Source organism: Protopterus annectens, chromosome 10.part0, assembly GCF_019279795.1.
Source record: "Protopterus annectens isolate FY-2018-M chromosome 10.part0, PAN1.0, whole genome shotgun sequence".
Lineage (NCBI taxonomy): Eukaryota > Metazoa > Chordata > Ceratodontiformes > Protopteridae > Protopterus > Protopterus annectens.
This window is the reverse complement of record NC_056744.1, coordinates 4,331,936-4,348,535: the sequence shown is the minus strand read 5'-3', so window position 1 is coordinate 4,348,535 and position 16,600 is coordinate 4,331,936. Positions and strand designations below refer to the sequence as shown.

Sequence of the window (16,600 nt, the reverse complement as noted above, 5' to 3'; positions counted from 1 at the left end):
ATAATTATCATCATTCTATTAGACGATCAAGTCATACAATGAAAGAAGCTCATCATGAAAGAGAAAAATAAAATGTTACACAAAAACTAAAGTTGTGCAAGTGCATTCACCGTAACTGTAGATGTTTGAGTAGGGTCATTCCTGCAGCATTAAATGCAGGCAGACATCTGCTTTACACTATGACTTCTAGATCTTTCAGATGCTCCTATAACAACACTGGTCTACTCAGCCACAGAAGTCTGTTTCTGTACAGCTAAAAGGAAGAGCAGCCTATTCCATCTTCAGGTATCTTTTCTATAAATAAACACAAGAAATATATGTCATGTTATGGGGGGGGGGGGCAAAAAATAATTGACCCTTGTCATCAGTCTGTAAAGACCCTGGGGACCTAGAGGTTCATATGTTTTACTATGCTTAAGACCAATGAACTCAATAGGTTCATAGTTTAATAATAGGCTGCTGACCAGGTGGACCATTTCTAGTCTAGCCTCAAATCAAAATTACTCCATAAGGAATTGAGAGGCCAGACTAGGGATATACTTTCAATACCCTATCCAGTTTTACAGGTTACATTTAAAAAGGTCAGGGAAAGACTCTGTTTTACTAACAAGGACAGTCTGTTCTTTAAGAGATCTATCCTAGAAAATCACAATCTCACCAACAAATTCTGTTTTATGTTTCAATGGAACTTCGCATCTCTTACGCAGGTGTTTAGGGTGTTATTAATTTTGAGGAAATGTAATAGGTCGCATATGACTAGATCTTTTCAGGTTTTCTAAACTAGACAGAGGCCCCTCTCAAAAGAAGATAAGAAATAGAAAAAATAGAGAGGGGACTTTAAGGTACTTGTGGTAAATGAAGAAAAACATGCCATTAACTGACTTAGTAAAGAAACACTGTGGTCTCCAGAGCTGGGTCAAATGCCTTGACAAGTACATATAAAAGGGGGCATTATACTTCCATTAATTGCTTAACGAGAGTGGAGTGGAGTAGAGGGAGAATGACTACTTCCTTGGATCTAGAAGGTAAACTCCATTGGACTATTTAAAAGGATTTCATAACCGTGAACACATGCTGGCCAAAGAAGTACCAAATCCCTAATAACAGAGCCAGTTTTTAACGCAGCTATCTCCTATGTGAAAGGAAAATGGGTGCACAAGCTTTCCAAAGGATGCAATGCTGCATTTCTGGCATGTGATCCCATGATCCAAGCACCACTTGTTAGTGTGCATTAGGCCTTTCTGGAGAATCTGCGGGTCAGTTGGTTAATTTATGACTGGTCCAAGTTTGCAATCAGCAAACTTCATCAGCCGCAGATCTTGTGCGTCAGCCTTGATGATACAGCAGTAAATAGCAACGAGTGGTGGTCCCAGAACTGTTGCTTGGAGGAGACTCCTGGTAACTAATCTTTGATGAGACTGTGCCTCCAACTCTAAATGACTGGGTTCTATCAGTAAGCCACTTTGCTATCCAAAGGATAAGGTAAGGGTTACTTTTAACTGGATTAGCTTATCAATACTATCAGAATGTGGAATGGCAAAGACCTTGGCCAAGTCGAAGTACATACTGTGGACTAACCTGCTCAAGTGTAATGCACTGGTAGCTTATTCAAGACAGTCCACCAGATTTAGGAGGTAGATCTGCCATTAAACTAACCCAAATGGGTTTGGGTCCTGGACTTTAAGACTGCCCTTCCTAATGCAGTCAATAACAATGCACCCCATTGCCTTTCAGAGAAGACTAGTGAGGTTTATGGCTCTACAGTTACTCACATAAGTAGAGGATCCCTCTTTATGGATGACTACAGCAGTTCTCCATACTTCTGGCATGAATCCAGTGGAGAGGATAAGACTGAACAGATTTAGTAACTAGTCTGCCAGACAATGTTTGATGCAGACAAGAAGAGAGCCTGGTACATTATCCGGGCCCATAGGGCCAGCATTTTTAGCCTTGGACAGAGCACTCAGGACTTTATCACAGGAGATCAGGAAGGTGGTGTAGGCATGCTAATGTGTTGTGGTAAGTTTGACGGGGGTAGGGGAGTAATGCTTGACCTGAATTTGTCTGCCAGTACATTAGGTAGATCTTCAGGGGATGAATATATGGTGTTAACTTATAACTCAGGGCATTGCTGAGTATTACTTCTAAGGTTTCTAACAGCTGAAGAAAGCTTTGTGGTTATCCTGTCTATAGGCAACATCTCTCAGTCTGTACTTCCTTTTGAAGGATTTGATTTTGTTCTAAGTTCTTTTTTGATCTTTATAAGTTCTTATCTACCTAATGAGGTGGTACATTTGCTCATGAGCTATGCACTTAATCTCTTTATTATATAGTTGGCTCTTGGATATACAACACTGTATTTGTGTCCTACGGGGCTCAAGCTTGCAGGTGTGAGCAGAACTTATCTATGAATAAGGCAGCATTTGAGGTGGGGTCATAGCAGTGAGAAGGATGGATATCATCAGGTCTCCAGTTAGCTGGAGTAGATTTACCTTGGATTAATTTCTAAAGATAGAGGAGATTTTGAGGTAACTCAATTCTGACACAAAGTGTTACTGCACAGTGGTCAGACAACCAGTGATTTCATAACAATGTGTGTTGAGCAAAAAGGGGGGCTATACTGGTGAGAAATGAGTCCAATATCTTTGAGCACCCAGTTGGGATTCAAAGTAGTTAATCTAAAGAGGTGGCATAAATGAAGCCTGGAAATCTTTAAGCATACGTATTTGTAGATGTGTAGGTTTCTCAGTTAATGGAGGGATAACTGAAGTCACCCCAAGAGGATACTGCTAGGTTCAATAGTGAAGCAAGTTAATTTGTTAAGATATGTCTGATGGAATACCAATGTCAATGGAGCAGACACTGTAAGCTGGCTACAACTCGGTACTGGGTTTTGTTTATTGTGAAGTGAAAAGGATGTGGGAGGAGTTAAAGGTCATTGCTTTGCATTACGAGTCTAATGATAAGATGATTTTAAGGAATACAGACATGCCCCCTCCAGTACACCATTAAATTAGCGATTTGGTCTGAAGGAGTGGTAAGCACTAAAACCCTGCACTGCAGGGCTACTTTTGCAGTTCTGAAACCATATTTCAGTGACTATGCATATTATCTGTATTTTCAACGGTTAGGAATGCCTGTAAGGAGTGCAGTTTTTGGCCTTCCCTTCACTGTTGCAGTATTCCTTGCTCAAGAGACTCCCTGTCAAGGGTAGCCCGACATCCGACCAGTATACCAAAGCCTTAGGGTTACTGGTATGTTACATGTTTGCTCCACACTGATGACCCCAAGATGAACAACAGTCCAAGGAGCAAAGAAGGAACATGTGCATCCAGAAGGGAAAGAATCAAAGAAATAAAGAATATGGGGTGAAGGGAGGGAGAGAATACTACAACAGTGAAGAAGGGAAGGACATCTATTGTTAAGGTAAGATTTTAACAATTGTACTATGTCTTACCGCTGTTGCAGTATTCCTTACTCAAGGGGAAGAGTACAAAAGCTCAAGGAGAAAAGTGAGAGGAGGATGGCCCAGCAGAGACCTCAAGATAGCCTGGTAGGGCAGCCCTGGCAGATCCGTCTATAGCCCTGGAAACCACATCCAGCTTGTAATGTTTGGGAAATGTTGTTCTTTCGGTTTTTCCCCGTTAGGGCTCGCCACAGCGGAACTCCGGTCCGCTAATGGCAGTAGATTTTTATGGTGCCAAGGTGCCAGCTCGACGTCCAACCTTCAATGAAGGCACGCCCATTCACGCATGTCTTTCGAAGGCCAATCGACCGCGAGGAGGACATGCAGACTCCACACAGAAGGCTCTCCAGCCAAAAATCGAACAGGAGAACCTCTTGCTGTGAGGCGGCAACGCTACCGCTGCACCACCGCGGGTTAATATTTGGGAAAAGTATGCACAGAAATCCAAGTAGCTGCCTCAAGGATGGAATTGGTATCCAATCATTTAAAAAAAGCAACAGAGGAAGCCACACCCCTCATAGAATGAGCCTTTACAGAAGTACAAAGGGTTTTCCCATGAAAAGAGTAACAAAAGGAAATGGCCTTAAGAGATCCAAGAAGAAATTGTTTGCTTAGACACAGCCAAACCTGAAGATGAAAGGAAACAAAAAGTTGCTCAGATTTACAAATGGCTTTAGTTTTATCTAAATAATATCTGAGTTGTCTATGCAAATGTAAGGTGTGAATAACCTTCTTACTAGCAGACTGCAGAGTAGGAAAAAAGTGGACAAATGAACTGAATGATTAAGAGACAACTCATTAACCACTTTGGGCATAAAAAGAGAAGTTATGTCTTACCACAACGTTCCATCTGTATTGTTGATCCTCGTTCAGTCATTACGCATGGGTATCGGTTCCGGGCTCGGAACCTAGCCGGCCATTTTCCAAGCTCGCGTCAGCTTCAAACTCTTGCCCACAATCCCCCTCTCTCCCTGTTACCTCAGATTGAGTTTGCAAGTTAAAGAAGGTAGAGGCTACTTCTGGTCAAATAACCTAAGAGAATCAGATGGTGAGATCCACTAGAAACCACAGGAGGGGGTAGGAGTGAGGGTCGTAATGACTGAACAAGGATCAACAATACAGATGGAACGTTATGGTAAGACATAACTTCTTTATCTGATATTGTTAATCCTCATACATTCCTTACGCATGGGACAGAGTCCCCAGCTACCTCTATTCCTGGGAGGCTCTCATGGAAAAACATTCCTGAGCATCATAGAACCGAAAGATGCTCTTCCCCTGGAGGCCAAAGCCAATTTGTAATGATTGATGAAGGTATGAGGCATAGCCCAAGTTGCAGCTGCACAGATGTCATGTAAAGAAGCTCTGGCATGGAAGGCAACAGAAGTTACCACCGAATGAGCCTTCATGGTAGTAGGCAACGAGATATTACGTTGTGTGTAAATAAAGGTCACACAGTCCTTCAACCATCTAGCTAATGTGACTTAGCAACAGCAGATCCTAATCTAGGCCCAGAAAAGGCCAAAAATAACTGGTCAGATTTACGAAAGGGTTTAGTCCTGTTCAAGTAAAAACGGATTTGCCTGTGTATATCTAGGGTATGTAGGCAATACTCTCCTCTGTTTGAATGATTGGGAAAGAAAACTGGCAATTCAATGGCTTGATTAATGGACATTTCAGATATCACTTTAGGCAGAAATGACGGATTAGTTCTCAGAGAAACTATCTCTATGAAAAATCAAGTATGGACTCTTGATACATAAAGCTTGAAGTTCAGAAATACGTCTGGCAGAAGTAATAGCAACCAAAAACAAGGTTTTCCATGACAAATACTTGAGGTCGCAAGCAGGTCCCAAATGATGTGGATACTCTACAAAAGGGCCTTACAGAAACAGATGCTTGGTGCCAGAGCCATGGGCTCAAGCTCAATGCCAAGAAATGTATTGTTATCCCGTTTGGGAAAAAACATGTATCCATGAATTACCATATAGGTGGCAGTACACTAAACACAGAAAGTGTGATAAGAGACTTAGGGACACAGGTGGACAGTGGTCTCACCTTCGATAACCACATCGCCACAACAGTCAGGAAATCCTTCCATGTGGCACACCTCATCACGAAGGGCTTTTCATCCAGAAAAAAGGAGATCATTGTCCCACTGTACTCATCCCTCATTAGCCCCATTATAGAATACAATGCCCCATTTGGTATGTACCTCTCAAGACATCTGCAACAACTGGAAAGGCCTCAGAAATACCTCACTAAAAGAATCACAGGCCTACAGCAGATGCCCGACGCTGACCGCCTTAAAAAACTCCAGCTATACTCTGTCGCATATCGTCTACTCAGAGGCGATCTCTGCTTAACATACAAGGCCATGTCAAACCCAGAGCTGTTGGACATGCTACACTTAAAGAAATCCCAATCCCTCAGAGCTACACGCTCCAGGGATCTAAACCTTGTCATCACAATAAACAAAACATGCTGGAGGGATAGGTTCCTGACCCAGAGACTCCCCAGACTCTGGAATAGATTGCCCATACATGTCAAGCAGAGTGCCTCTTTGGACCTCTTCAAGAGGAACGTTGACGTTTGGATGGGAGAAAGGAAATTCACCCCAGGGATCACGTCAGTCGCCCTGCTAGACAGCGGTCCAGGAAAGTAAATAATGTGGGAAGAAATAGCCAGGGAATTGTTATGGCTAAGGCTTGTATAGGCCCTAGGGCTGATAGCCTAGTACCAACCTATGAACCTATGAACCTATGAAGAGGGTGGTTCAAAAGGTGCCATTGTCAGAGCTTGTAGAACTAATGATAAATCCCATGGTTGAATGGGTTCTCTAAAAGGTGGCTTCAGGATGATTCACGCCTTTTATGAAGGTCTTGCACAATATATGGGACATAAGAAAGGAATCTTGGACACCCTCATGAAAATTAGAAATTACAGCCAAATGAACTCTAATGGTAGAGGCCGATAGACCCGATTGAAACAGGTTGGCCAGAAAGTCTAGTATTATCGACACTGCTGCTGAAAAGGGGTCTAACTTGTTTATCTTTCAGCCAACAGGTAAATCTTTTCCACTTGCTCAGATAAGTAATTCCAGTGGAAGACTTACGAGAAGCAATGAGAATATCACATACTGGTAAAGAAAGGTCATTCTGCCTGGCAATCAAGGGAATTGGAGTAGCTAAGCCATTAGCTTCAGGCTGTTCAGGCTGGGATGAATCAGGTTCTGTGGGTGTGAGATCAACTCCGGGGTTGGATGGAGAATCCATGGTCGATCTAGTAGGTGAGGCCAAACTAAGGGGAATCAAATCTGTCAAGGTCAATATGATGCTATGAGGATCACCTTGCTCTTCAACCACCGGGCTTTCTTCAGAAACTGGGAAATGAGGGGAAAGGGTGGAAATGTGTAAAGAAGACCGAAGGGCCAATCGTGGACTAGAGCGTCCCTGGGTGACTGTCCCGGAGGGGGAATCAGGGCGAAGTAGTTGCTCGGGGATGCAAAGAGGTCGCAGCAAGGACAGCCCCAGCAGTGGAAGATCTCCACCTCTATCAAGGGATTCAGGGACCACTTGTGAGGTTGAAGAATGCACCTGCTGAGTCTGTCTGCTATCACGTTGGAACTCCCAGGAATGTGCGTTGCTAGAAGAAAATGGATGGTAGCCATCCCCCATTGCCATATCCTCATGGCCTCTCGACAAAGGGGGTAAGATTTGGTTCCACCTTGCTTGTTGATGTACCAGACCACCGCCATGTTGTCTGATTGAATCGCAAATGTCCCAGACAGCAGCAGGGGATGGAATGCTTGCAACACCACAAGCACCGCCCTCAGCTCTAGAACATTTATATGCAGATGGGCCTCCAGTTGGGACAAAGTGTCTTGGACTGTTTGTCTCTGACATAGACTACCCCACCCCATCAGGGATGCGTCCGTGGTCACTGTGGACTTTGGCTGCTGGGAGGAGAAGGGGTGAGACCATTGTGAGAGACTGTGTGTCATCCACCAATTTAAATCCTGTTTGCACCTGTGGGTTACTCGAATCTTGGCTGAAAGAGGATGCTGAAAAGGATACCATTGGGTGAGCAGTAGCCATTGTAGAAGCCTCATGTGAAACCTGGCCAGAGGAACAATGGTGATAGAGGCTTCCATGGAGCCCAACAGCTATAGAACAGAGTGAGCCATGGATTTTTCCTTTGAAAGGATTGGAATTAGTTGTTGCTTTATCCTTAGAATTCTGTGCTCTGGAATAGCAGCTCTGCAGTTTTTTGTGTCCAAGATAACCCCCTATGAATTCTGTCGACTGAGATGGGGTGAGATTGGATTTCTGCCAGTTTATGGTTATGCCTAGCCTTTGAGCAGCGAGGAGAGAGTATGCCAGGGCTTTTTCCAGTAAATGTCTGGTGGGGGCAGAAATGAGCCAGTTGTCTAGGTATGGAAACACCTGGAATCCTTGAAGTCGCAAGTGAGCTGTGACAACTGCCATGTACTTTGTGAACACTCTGGGGGCTGTAGAGAGTCCGAAGGGCAGTACTCTGAACTGGTAATGACTGGCTCACGCACAGAAGCGCAGAATTCTTCTTGATGGGCCTGTCCACCTTTATGTGGTAGTACGCACCTTGAAGATCTATAGAGCACATCCAATAGTCTTAACAAAAGCAGGAGGATAGACTGTATTGTGACCATCCGGAATTTTTGTACTCTCACAAACTTGTTCAATACACTGAGATCCATAATTGGTCTCCAGTCCCCGGTTTTCTTTAGCACCAAAAATAATCTTGAGTAGAATCCAGATCCTATCTGGTCTGGAGAGACTATTTGGATGACTCTTTTACTTAGCAGCTTGTCCATCTTTAGTGCTGCTTTTTCCCTTTGACTGGGTGAAACGTCGGGAAGATTTTTGAAGGGACAGGACGAAGATCGAAGGGGATATGATAACCTCTGGTTATGATCCTTTGTACCCAAGAATCGGTGGTGATGGTTAGCCAGGCAGAAGGGTACACGGAGAAACGTCCCCCAACCACCTCCAGAGGAAAGGAGTTGGGCCGCTCTTCAGGAGCGCTTGTAGGCTTGACTAGGAAAAAAATCCCTGGAACCCAGGTTACGTGGTCCCCCTCTGTACCAAAAGAAGAGTCTTCCCTGTGAGTTTTAACATCTGCCTCTGGGGGAGAACTTGGCCTGTGTGTCATGGAAAGAACCCTGAGATTTCTTGAACCATATCTTCCCACTCTTTTGGTTTCGGAAAAAAGCACGTTGAGGGGAAGAATAAGGGACACCTACGGCAGAAAGGGTCTTACAGTCCTGTTCACATCTGGCCAGTGTGCTTTTAACTTTGGGCCCAAACAACGAGGAGGGCTCAATGGGGGCATTAAGAAAAGAAGACTTAAAGGCTTCCGCGAAGTTGCACAAGCACTTCCAGGCATGAAGTCTCAAGACCGCAGCTGAACCCGCTGCTCTAGCTGCTCCTTCTGATGTGCGAGATATCAGTCGCACAGAGGAGTTAGATATAGATTCAATTGTGGTCAGCTGAGAGGCCATTTTGTCAGAGACCTCATCAGACACGGCACCAGCCAAGGTTTCAGAGAGCTCAGAAACCAGATCCCTTTGAAGCCTGGTGAAATGTACCATATAATTCAGGGACCTGATAGCAAAGGTCGCTGAAGCAAAGGTGCGCTTCCCTATCCTGTCCAGGGCCCGGGACTCTCTGTTAGGTGGATGGATAGTCTGGCTTTCTTTTTCTGTCAGATCCTTTTTTGTTGCGGCCGCCACCACCAAAGCATCCGCAGGAAAACCTTTGAGCCAATTGGGATCCAAAGCAGCAGGGGACAAGATCTTATCTGGCCTCCGGGGAATAACTCAACGGTATCAGGAGCCTTCCAAGCATGCTGCACGATGAGCCTGACAAGTTCATCGGCAGCTGGAGTAACCCTGGAGGTAGGGGGTGGGCACGAAAGGCCTGCAGGAACGCAGATTCCTCAGAGGTCAGATTAGAGGACTGCCAGTCACCTCTCTGTTTCAGGATTTCGAGGATATCGACAAAGGATACCTCAGAGGGTGACAGAGGGGATCCTTCCCCCTCATCGAAATCTGCGTCTTTGGTGAGGGACTCCTTTGTGGAGTCCATGTGCTTCCTCTTACACAAACTTTTCCGGTGGACCTCCTCAGTGGGAGAAAAGTACAGTTTTGTACCTACCATAAATGTAGATGTCCGATAGGCATGCATCTGCAGTCCTTACAAATGGGTTGTCCTGTCGTCAGGCAGCCCTTCGGTCGGCCGGATTCCAAAGTCTGGGTCTGGCCTCGGCTGATGTCGCACTTCACCCGACGTCATAGCTGCAGTTATTCGGGTATAAAGGTATCAGCCGACGCCATCTTCCTCAGTGTTTCTTGCCCCAGATGCCAGGTGCCCTCTAGGAAGGCAAATTTGGATAATTGCAAAAGTTTCCAAATAAGAGAGAGCAAAATAAAAATAAACATGTATATACATATATACAAACAAATACACCATAATAGATTCCCCCAGCTAGCTAAAAGAGGGGTAAATACCCTAGGAGTACCTCAGAGGGGAAGGAGGGAGGGTAATCCTGACTGCAGATGCATGCCTATCGGACATCTACATTTATGGTAGGTACAAAACTGTACTATGTCCTTCAAGGATGCATCTGCAGTCCTTACAAATGGGTAGAATACCATAGCCAAATTGGGGGAGGAGGAGTAAGAAGATTATGGTGTAGTTAAGATCCCTTGCAAAACAGCAGTGGCAAAACCTGCTCGGGATCTGGAGTATAAGGGTAAATTATAATGCTTGGCAAATGTATGCATGGAGCTCCAAGTAGCAGCCTCTAAAATGTCTTTGGTAGCCACTCCTTGTAAAAAGGCTGTGGTAGTGGCTGTAGCCCTTGTAGAGTGAGGTCTGATGTCTTCTGGAGTTTTCTTTCCATGGTAAGAGTAACAAAATCTAATGCAATTTCCTATCCACTTAGAGATTGTCCGTTTCGAAATTGCTTTTCCTTCCATTCCTGTTGCATATGCTACCAGTAGCTGGTCAGTTTTTCTATTATTCTTGGTCCTGTCCAGGTAGTAGCGTAATTGTCTATGTACATCCAAGGTATGCAACAGTCTTTCTCCCCTGTTCTGTGGGTTGGGGAAGAATGTAGGCAGGTGGATAGCTTGGTTCAAAGATACCCTGGAGACCACCTTTGGCATAAAAGTAGGATTAGTTCTCATGGACACTCTATCTTGTTGGAAAATCAGGAAGGGCTGTACTGCCATTAATGCCTGTAGTTCAGAAACCCTTCGTGCTGAAGTGATTGCAAGCAGGAAAGCAGTTTTCCATGATAAGTACTGTAATTCTGCTGTTGCTGCTGGCTCGAAAGGAGGTAGTGTCAACTTTTCTAGCACAAAGTTCAAGTCCCATGCTGGCAATGGTGGCTTTCTTGGTGGCTTTACATTTTTAATTCCTCTCTGAAACTGCCTGAGCAGAGGATGTGAGAAGACTGGAGGATCCAAGTTGTATTCTGCTGAAATAGCTGATGCATGAATCTTAATGGAAGAATAGGACAGGCCATTGTGGAAGAGCTCTGCCAAGTATTCCAGGATGTTAGCTATGTTTACCAGTGACACATTTTCTCCTTTTGCAGTACTCCAAATGAGATATCTTTTCCATTTTGCTGAATAATTTTTTCTTGTTGAGGGTCTGCGAGCCTCCAAGATAATATCTTTAACCCTTTGAGATAATTCTGGGTTATTTGTTCTTAAGCAATGTTCCAGGCAGCCAGCTGCAGTGTTTTCAGGTTTGGATGCAGGGTTTTGAAGTTGTTCTGTGTTAGCAGCAAGGGAACTAGGGGCAGAGGCCATATTTGTTCCCGAGACATACTCCTCAGTAATGGGTACCAATGTTGCCTTGGCCAGTCTGGAGCTATCAGGATGATCCTTGGACGGTCTTCTTTGATCTTCAGTAGCACCTTGTGCATCAAAGGAAGAGGTGGGAATGCATATGCTGTTAGGTTTTTCCAACTGAAAGATAGGGAGTCCACTTTCCAAGCAAGTGGGTGGTACGTCCTCGTGCAGAATTTTTTCAGTTGGTGATTGTGTGGGGATGCAAATAAGTCTATTTCTGGTAGTCCCCATTTTCCTGTAGTGGTTTTGAAGATGTCCGGATGCAGCATCCATTCGTGGGTATCCGTGGTAGTTCTGCTTAGGATGTCTGCTAGAATATTTTCTTTTCCTGGCACAAAAATTGCTTGTAACTGAATGTTGAAGCTCAGGGCCACGTTCCATAGGTCCACTGCCATCCGGCATAGAGGGTATGAATGTGTGCCTCCCTGTTTGTTGATGTACCACATAACTGTGGTGTTGTCCGTCCTTATCAACAGTTGACCCTGTTGAAGGAATGGTCTGAATGTCTGGATTGCCAGTTTTACTGCCAGCATTTCCTTTTGATTTATGTGTAGGTGCAGCTGGTCTTGAGTCCATAAGCCTTGTATGCACTTGTCCAGCATGTGCGCCCCCCAACCGAGGTCTGAGGCATCCATTGTGATGGTCTGGCTTGGTTGAGTGCTGTGGAAGGGCAGCCCTTTGTTTGATTGACAGGCCTGAGCCCACCATTGGAATTCTTGCTTCAGGCATGGAATTATTGGAATTTGGGTTTCTAGGCTGTGCTTGTGTTGAGACCATAAATTCCTCAGGTACCACTGTAGTTTTCTCATGTGTAGTCTGGCATGTGGAATCAATATTATGCAGGATGCCATGTAACCCAGGGCTTGCAAGACTTTTCTTGCTGTTAGCTGGTTCTGCTTTGTTAATGCCATGAAGTAGAGAGGGAGTTGCTCCTGTTTTTCTACCGTTAGGAATGCCATCTGCTTTGATGTGTCCAGCTCTGCACCCAAAAAGGTTATCCTTTGGGATGGTATCAGCCTTGACTTTTTTATATTGACTGTGTATCCCAGGGCTTGCAGTAGATGAATGACCCTTTCCAAGTCTTTTGTTAATTTGTTTTTGTTGTCCGCTTGTAACAGGCAGTCGTCCAGGTAAGGGTAAATTTGAATTCCCTGAAGCCTGCAATGAGCAATTACTGATGCCAGGCATTTCGTGACTACTCTGGGCGCAGTAGATAAGCCAAAGGGCAATGCTGAGAATTGATAATGCTCTGATCCTACAAGAAATCTGAGGTATCTTCTGCAATTTGGTCGTATGGGGACGTGCAGGTATGCCTCCTTGAGATCTAGAGTTACCAGCCAAGACTCCTTGCCCAGCATGGGAAGAAGTTGCTGTAGGGTCAGCATTTTGAATTTTGGTACAATGAGGTATGTGTTTAAAGCGGACAGGTCGAGAATAGGTCTCCATTGGTTTTCTTTTCTTGGTACCAGGAAGAGTCTGGAGTAAAATCCTTGTCCTTGTTCCATAGATGGTACCCTTTCTACAGCTCTCATCCTTAGTAAGTGAGTTATTTGTTCTAGAGCTTCTGTCTTTTGATTTGGAGGTAGGTTTGGCATTCCTCTCTTCCTTGGTAGAGTATGGAAGTGAAACCTGTAACCTTGGTCTATTGTCTGTAAAATCCATTTGTCTCCTGTGATGTAATGCCAGTTTACTGAAAATAAGGCTAGCTTCCCGCCTAAGGGCGCTTCTAGTTGTTTCCTGGTAGGCGGTGCCAGAGCCAAGTCACTGTGATTGTCCTGTGGAAGTGGTGGTGGCTGGATCTGTGGCTGTACCTCGCTTGTTGTTAGCCTGCCACTGACGTCCCCTGTAGGCCCCTCTGGATTGACCCCTACCTCTTGAGCGCCTATTCCTGCCTCTCTGAGCTCTGTAGGTGTCTGGAAAGGACCAATTCTTGGAAGGCCAGTTCCTGCTAAACCTTGGAGGTTGGACCTGCAAGAAATCCTTGACTGTCTGGACAGATTTCGCTTTCTCTTCCACCTTCTTGAGCACCTGTTGCACAGGGGAGCCAAACAAATTGAGCTTATCCATGGGAGCATCTAGGAGCTTTGATTTGACATGGTCTGGTAAGGACTGCTCTTTTAACCATGCATGTCTTCTGATCACTGTACCAGTCATGGCTGATCTAAAGGAAGCCTCCAGTGCATCATAGCTGCATTTTAAAGAATGATTACTGACCTGCTGAATGTTGTGCACCATTTCCTGAACAGATTTTTTTGTCTAATGGTTCATCCGAGGACAGATTTTTAGTTAACTGGTCTAACATAAATTCCTGATACTGAATCATGTGGAATTGACAGTTCAAGGCTCTAGCTGAAAGAGTAGCAGAAGTGTAAACTTTTTTACCCCATCTCTCTAAGGCCCTAGATTCCCTTTCAGAGGGGAGGGGGTTTTTGGCAGAGGTAGCTGCTACAGCCTTAGGTCCCTGGGAGATAGTTTCGGGATCTGCAAGAGGAGCCTTATACAAATGATAATGTGTGTCCGGAACCCTGTAGTACCTATTGGGCTTAGCAGGGGCCGGAAGAAGAGAATCAGGAGCAGTACAAGCATCATTAAATGCATCATCCACAACCGTAAGTACTGGAGGAATGGCTAAAGGCCTATGCTGTCGTAAATGCAGAAAGGTTCTAAGCCTTTTCCTAGAGTCTGTAAAATCCTGGCCCTGCCATTGAAATTGTTCCCTCATAGCATGCAAGGTTTCCCCAAAGGAAAATTCCTCAGGCGGAGAGGCATAAGGAATGGACTCTTCTGCATCAGAGTCCTCATAAGAAGAAAAAGGGCCCTCTGGAGGGTTTGAATTATCTGATTCATCAGAGGAGTCATCTGAAGAAACTGGCTCAGGGGGCTCTGCTCTAGGCCTCTTCTCTGGAGGTGGGTGAGAGGCCCTGTCTGGGTGAGGTTGGGATCCCCGGATCAAAGAAATGAGATCCTCTGCAAGACTAAGCATTTGTGAACTAGAGCTAGGCCTGTGAAAGGGGGTCTTAGCAGGCATAGTTTTGGTTGATTTTGCTGCTTTAGCCCTGGCAAAGGCCTTAATCGACATGGATGCAGGTGGCCTAGCAGCTCCACGTGCAGGGGTAGAAATATCCAAAGGGATAGTATCAGATAAATCCTGTGAACCTGCAAGAGCGGGTGGGATCTCAGAAGCAGATTCCACCATGCTGGATGAGGCCTCGGTAGGAGGTACGCTTTCGGCCGAAGGAAGAACCGTGGACTCGGTTTCAGCCGAAACCGAGACACTCGCGGTTGGCTTAACCGTGGTTTCGCGAAACCGGACCGCGAGTGTCGGTCCTTTTCCTTGCGCTTTTAGATATTTGCGTAGTCGGAGTATCCGGCGGCATAATGTAAGCAAAATCGGAGCCGAAAACTCCTCAGCAAATTCCGACCGACGTCTAAGCGTCCGCCGGTTGAAAGAAGCACAGGCTAGACAAGCTGCTACGTCGTGGTCTGGGCCTAGACAAGGTAAGCAGTAAGAGTGGAAATCTTTATGAGGTATTTGTTTCCCACAAGTTAAACAGTTATTCACTTTTTCTGACATCGGCTGAGGCAAGAAAGAGTCCCCAACGGGGTACTTAGCTTTTTAGAAGTCTTCGGTAGTAGTAATCTCTGGTTCTGACCGACCGGCACTTGCGAACAGCTTCTGCTTCGGGCACCACGCGGCAAGAAAGACCAAGGAAGATGGCATCGGCTGATACCTTTATACCCGAATAACTGCAGCTATGACGTCGGGTGAAGTGCGACATCAGCCGAGGCCAGACCCAGACTTTGGAATCCGGCCGACTGAAGGGCTGCCTGACGACAGGACAACACATTTGTAAGGGCTGCAGATGCATCCTTGAAGGACATCTGGGGAAGACAACAGAAAGGCGGATTCCTGAGGGAATATGTCCTACGACCCTTGCACCCGGTGTCCGCTAGATGCGACTTGTGAAACCAGTGTACCAGAGGAAGGCGGAGGTATAGACAGTCCGGTATCGCCAGCAGCAGCAAAAGCCTTCTCCATCAGTTGGAAGGCTGGTCCACCCGAAGAGAAGTGTATGTCTAGGACAGGGGGCACCCCTCCCCTAAGTGGCTCAGCCTGCCGACCCAGAGTCCCTGGATGGCTGTGGAGCAGTAAGCTATGCATGTCACAGCTGACATCCTGGGTCATAGCAAAACTTTTCTGCCACGAAGGCAACTGCGGTTCCTTACTGAGATCCATAAAGGGAACCGCAGATGGGGAAGACTGTGCTATATCCAAGGACTTCAAAGGCAATGAAGGAGGAGAATAAGAAGGGGTCTTTGGAGATGGGTGATCACCTCCCAAGGAAGGATAGTTCCTGATGGGTGGGGTACCTCTGGCCAAGAATGTCTGGTCCACAAGATGCAACACATCATGTTCGGAAAGGCTTCTAGTGGACCTCATGGAGACTGAGGGAGAAACAGGCCTGTCCACAAAAGAGGCAGACTCGGTGCCCATCTCATCAGACCGCACCGAGGACAACGGTGCTGAGAAAGACTGGACTACTGTTGTCTGCACCGAAGAAGTCAGTCATCGGTGCCGAGGTCATTTTCTGCACCGACACAGGGATCGGTGCCGAAGTGGTTGTCGGTGCCAAAGCTGGAACCAACAAAACTGGAGTCAACAATAAAGGTCTCGGTTCCGAGGAAGATCTCTGAACCAATGCGGGCAAGGTCTGTGCCGACTGAACGATCGGTGCCGATACAGTGGTAATGGTCTGAACTGAGGAGCCCCTCAGTGTCGATCTATAGAAGGCTGCAGAAGAGGATGGAGCCAAAATCACTAATGGAGCCGAAGGTCTAGGCACCAAAAGTACTGGGGCTGACAGAGAGCTCCAGAGCCAAAATTTTAGCCTTTTTAGGTTTTGGTTGAGTGTCCCCAGCCGGGGACAAAGGCAAGGATTTAGCTTTAGTAGAAACATCCATTTTCTTATGGGCTTTAGGAGGGGTTGAGACCTCCGACCCAGAAATAGCCTCTGAAGAGGGAGATTTTAGAAATCCCTTCAGTATCAACTTGTTTTTCCTTTCTAACAGAGTTCTATTAGAAAAGTTCTCACAAATAGTACAGGGTGGTTCAACAGATAAATGGGAAGCTCCCAAACAATAAACACACAAAGAGTGTGCATCAGAAGCACCACTTAAACCCTGGACTACCTTTTTTATCTGCCATATTAATTAATAGAAAAATACCAACAATG

The 16,600-nt window shown here is 45.6% G+C and overlaps 1 protein-coding gene across 1 annotated transcript in view; it reads right to left on the bottom strand.

Annotated features, from left to right (window-relative positions):
* MBTD1 (mbt domain containing 1) overlaps nucleotides 1–16,600 on the bottom strand; it is a gene marked incomplete in the record, with an annotated part of 2,241,711 nt that overhangs the window by 2,038,778 nt on the left and 186,333 nt on the right.